Source organism: Mustelus asterias, unplaced genomic scaffold, assembly GCF_964213995.1.
Source record: "Mustelus asterias unplaced genomic scaffold, sMusAst1.hap1.1 HAP1_SCAFFOLD_1764, whole genome shotgun sequence".
In the NCBI taxonomy this organism is placed as follows: Eukaryota; Metazoa; Chordata; class Chondrichthyes; order Carcharhiniformes; family Triakidae; genus Mustelus; species Mustelus asterias.
In genome coordinates, this window is record NW_027591709.1 from 25,001 (window position 1) to 30,000 (window position 5,000).

The 5,000-nt window shown below is 48.5% G+C and overlaps 1 protein-coding gene across 1 annotated transcript in view; it reads left to right on the forward strand.

Moving 5' to 3' along the window:
• The window catches only part of LOC144488679 (fucolectin-like), an 11,961-nt gene that overhangs the window by 5,584 nt on the left and 1,377 nt on the right, over positions 1-5,000 (forward strand). The gene's annotated exons all lie outside the window — the stretch shown is intronic.

Here is a 5,000-nt window from a genome sequence, read left to right on the forward strand (position 1 = left end):
TAGGCAAAGGGATCTGGGTGTACAGGTACACAGGTCACTGAAAGTGGCAATGCAGGTGGAGAAGGTAGTCAAGAAGGCATACGGCATGCTTGCCTTCATCGGCCGGGGCATTGAGTTTAAAAATTGGCAAGTCATGTTGCAGCTTTATAGAACCTTAGTTAGGCCGCACTTGGAATATAGTGTTCAATTCTGGTCACCACACTACCAGAAGAATGTGGAGGCTTTGGAGAGGGTACAGAAAAGATTTACCAGGATGTTGCCTGGTATGGAGGGCATTAGCTATGAGGAGAGGTTGGAGAAACTTGGTTTGTTCTCACAGGAACTTCTGGAATGGACTGCCTGCAGTGATAGTGGAGTCAGACACTTTAGGAACATTTAAGCGGTTATTGGATAGGCACATGGAGCACACCAGGATGATAGGGAGTGGGATAGCTTGATCTTGGTTTCAGATAAAGCTCGGCACAACATCGTGGGCCAAAGGGCCTGTTCTGTGCTGTACTGTTCTATGTTCTATGTTCTATGGAACGATGGGGGTTGAGGGGTGACCTGATAGAAGTCTACAAGATTATGAGAGGCATGGACAGAGTGGATAGTCAGAAGCTTTTCCCCAGGGTGGAAGAGTCAATTACTAGGGGGCACAGGTTTAAGGTGTGAGGGGCAAGGTTTAAAGGAGATGTACGGGGCAGATTTTTTACACAGTGGTGGGTGCCTGGAACCCATTGCCGGGGGAGGCAGTGGAAGCGGATACGGTAGTGACTTTTGAGGGGCGTCTTGACAAATACATGAATAGGATGGGAATAGAGGGATATGGTCCCCGGAAGGGCAGGGGATTTTAGTTAAGTTGGACAGCATGGTCGGTGCAGGCTTGGAGGGCCGAAGGGCCTGTTTCTGTGCTGTAGTTTTCTTTGTTCTTTGTAATAGATTAGCATGGATAGAGGATTGGATTTCTGACACAAGACACGGAGCTGGGATAAGAGGGGAATTTTCAGAGTGGCAAACTGGAACTAGTGGAGTGCCACAGGGATCAGTGCTGGGGTCACAATTATTACAATATACATTAATGACTTGCATGAGGGAAGTGAATGTACTAATGCCAAGATTGCAGGTGACACAAAAATAGGTGGGAAAGTAAGTGGTGAGGATGACACAAAGGGCAGGATTTTACCCCAAGACCAGGAAATCCCGCCTGAGGTCAACGGACCTTTGACACGGTCCTGACCCGCCCGCTACGATTCCCATGGTAGGTAACATAGAAACATAGAAAACTACAGCACAAAACAGGCCCTTCGGCCCCACAAGTTGTGCCGAACATATCCCTACCTTTTAGGCCGACCTATAACCCTCCATCCTATTAAGTCCCATGTACTCATCCAGGAGTCTCTTAAAAGACCCTATTGAGTTTGCCTCCACCACCACTGACAGCAGCCGATTCCACTCGCCCACCACCCTCTGTGTGAAAAACTTACCCCTAACATTTCCCCTGTACCTACCCCCCAGCACCTTAAACCTGTGTCCTCTCGTAGCAGTCATTTCCACCCTGGGAAAAAGCCTCTGAGAGTCCACCCGATCTATGCCTCTCAACATCTTATACACCTCTATTAGGTCTCCTCTCAGCCTAAGTCTCTCCAAGGAGAAAAGACCGAGCTCCCTCAGCCTATCCTCATAAGGCATCCCACTCAATCCAGGCAACATCCTTGTAAATCACCTCTGCACCCTTTCAATCTTTTCCACATCCTTCCTGTAATGAGGCGACCAGAACTGAGCACAGTACTCCAAGTGGGGTCTGACGAGGGTCTTATATAGCTGCATCATTATCCCCGGACTCCTAAACTCAATCCCTCGATTGATAAAGGCCAGCACACCATACGCCTTCTTAACCACCTGCTCCACCTGCGGGGCCGATTTTAGAGTCCTATGGACCCGGACCCCAAGGTCCTTCTGATCCTCTACCGTACTAAGAGTCTTTCCCTTTATATTGTACTCCTTCATCCCATTTGACCTGCCAAAATGGACCACGACGCATTTATCTGGGTTGAAGTCCATCTGCCACTTCTCCGCCCAGTCTTGCATGCTATCTATGTCCCTCTGTAACTTCTGACATCCCTCCAGACTATCCAGAACCCCACCAACAGGTAGCACAGGAAAATTCCATGCAGAGTCATGAGGGATATAAAATGGTTAAGTGAGTGGATAAAAACTTGGGAGATGGAATATAATGTAGGAAAATGTGAAGTTATGAACTTTGGAAGGGAGAACAAAGGAGCTGAATATTATTTCAATGGAGGAAGACAGCAGAAAGCTGCAGCACCGAGGGATCTGGGGGTCCTCGTGCCTAAATCACAAAAGGATAGCATGTTAATTCAGCAGGGAATGGGGAAGGCAAATGGAAAGTTGGCCTTTCTTTCAAAGGGAATGGAGTATGAAAATAGGGGTTATGGGGATAAGTGGAGGCATGGATCATTAAATCAGATCTGTGTGTGTGCATGTATATAGAATCATAGAAACCTGATAGTGCAGAAAGTGGCCATTCGGCCCATTGAGTCTGCACTGATTCTCTGACAGAGCATCCCACCAGGCTCTCCCCTCTGCCCTATTCCCGTAACTCCACACATTTAGCATGGCCAATCCCCCTAACCCGCACCTCTTTGGACTGTGGGAGGAAACCAGAGCACCCGGAGGAAACCCACGCAGACACGGGGAGAACTTGCAGACTCCACACAGACAGTGACCCAAGCCGGGAATCGAACCCGGGTCCCCGGTGCTGTGAGGCAGCAGTGCTAACCATTGTGCCACCTTGCCACCTCATGTGCATGTGCCTTTTTGTGTGTGTTGCTGCTGTGTGAGTGAGTGTGTGAATGTGTGTGTGTGTGTGTGTGTGTGTGTGTGTGTGTGTGTGTGTGAATGAGTGTGTGTGAATGTGAGTGTGTGTGAATGTGAATGTGAATGTGTGTGTGTGTGAATGTGTGTGTGAATGTGAGTGTGTGTGAATGTGAGTGTGAGTGTGTGTGAGTGTGAATGTGTGTGTGTGTGTGTGTGTGAATGTGAGTGTGTGTGAATGTGAGTGTGTGTGTGTGAATGTGAGTGTGTGTGAATGTGAGTGTGTGTGAATGTGAGTGTGAGTGTGTGTGAGTGTGAATGTGTGTGTGTGTGTGTGTGAATGTGAGTGTGTGTGAATGTGAGTGTGTGTGTGTGAATGTGAGTGTGTGTGAATGTGAGTGTGAATGTGTGTGTGTGTGTGAATGTGAGTGTGTGTGAATGTGTGTGTGTGTGTGAATGTGAGTGTGTGTGAGTGTGAATGTGTGTGTGTGTGAATGTGAGTGTGTGTGAGTGTGAATGTGTGTGAGTGTGAATGTGAGTGTGTGTGAGTGTGAATGTGTGTGAATGTGAGTGTGTGTGAATGTGAGTGTGAATGTGTATGTGTGTGTGTGTGTGAATGTGTGTGTGTGTGAGTGTGTGTGAGTGTGTGTGAGTGTGTGTGTGAGTGTGAATGTGAGTGTGAATGTGTGTGTGTGTGTGTGAATGTGAGTGTGAATGTGTGTGTGCGTGTGTGAATGTGTGTGTGAATGTGTGTGTGTGAGTGTGAATGTGAGTGTGAATGTGTGTGTGTGAATGTGTGTGTGTGTGTGAGTGTGTGTGTGAATGTGTGTGTGTGAATGTGAGTGTGTGTGAATGTGAGTGTGAATGTGTGTGTGTGTGAATGTGTGTGTGTGTGTGAATGTGAGTGTGAATGTGTGTGTGTGTGAGTGTGAATGTGTGTGAGTGTGAATGTGTGTGTGTGAATGTGAGTGTGAATGTGTGTGTGTGTGAGTGTGAGTGTGAATGTGTGTGAGTGTGAATGTGTGTGTGAATGTGAGTGTGAGTGTGTGTGTGAATGAATGTGAGTGTGAATGTGAGTGTGAATGTGAGTGTGTGTTGCATTCATTGGCCGGGGCATTGAGTTTAAAAATTGGCAAGTCATGTTGCAGCTTTATAGAACCTTAGTTAGGCCGCACTTGGAATATAGTGTTCAATTCTGGTCGCCACACTACCAGAAGGATGTGGAGGCTTTGGAGAGGGTACAGAAAAGATTTACCAGGATGTTGCCTGGTATGGAGGGCATTAGCTATGAGGAGAGATTGGAGAAACTTGGTTTGTTCTCACTGGAACGACAGAGGTTGAGGGGCGACCTGATAGAAGTCTACAAGATGATGAGAGGCACGGACAGAGTGGATAGTCAGATCCTCTTTCCTATTGTAGAAAAGTCAAGTACTCGGGGATATAGGTTTAAGGTGTGTGGGGAAAGGTTGAGAGGAGATGTGCGACGCTAGTTTTTTTACACAGAAGGTGGTGAATGTCTGGAATGCGCTGCCCGGGGAGGGGGTGGGAGCAGGTACGATAGCGGCATTTAAGGGGCAACTAGACGAATACCTGAATAGGATGGGAATAGAGGGATACGGTCCCCGGAAGGGTAGGGGGTTTTAGTTCAGTCGGGCAGCATGGTCGGTGCAGGCTTGGAGGGCCGAAGGGCCTGTTTCTGTGGTGTAATTTTCTGTGTTCTTTGTCTGTGTGTGTGTTGGAAAGTGTATGTGTGTGTGTAGGTGTGTGTGTGCCCCTAAGTCACTGTGTGTGGGTGTGTGTGGGTGTGGGTGTGTGCCCCTAAGTCACTGTGTGTAGGTGTGTGTGGGTGTGGGTGTGTGCCCCTAAGTCACTGTGTGTAGGTGTGTGTGGGTGTGGGTGTGTGCCCCTAAGTCACTGTGTGTGGGTGTGTGTGGGTGTGGGTGTGTGCCCCTAAGTCACTGTGTGTAGGTGTGTGTGTGCCCCTAAATCACGCACCCACTCTGCCACCTGCCAGCTAAGCTATCTGCCTCACCCCTGCTCCCATCCCTCCCATTCAGCCATTCACTGACATTCTGTCGAGATATTTGACCTCAGTATGGCCAGTCTGGCTGTCTTTCCCATGATGCTACTCTCCAGCCCTCCTCCAATCCTGAGCACCTCCTCTTCACCACTGTTCCGGTACC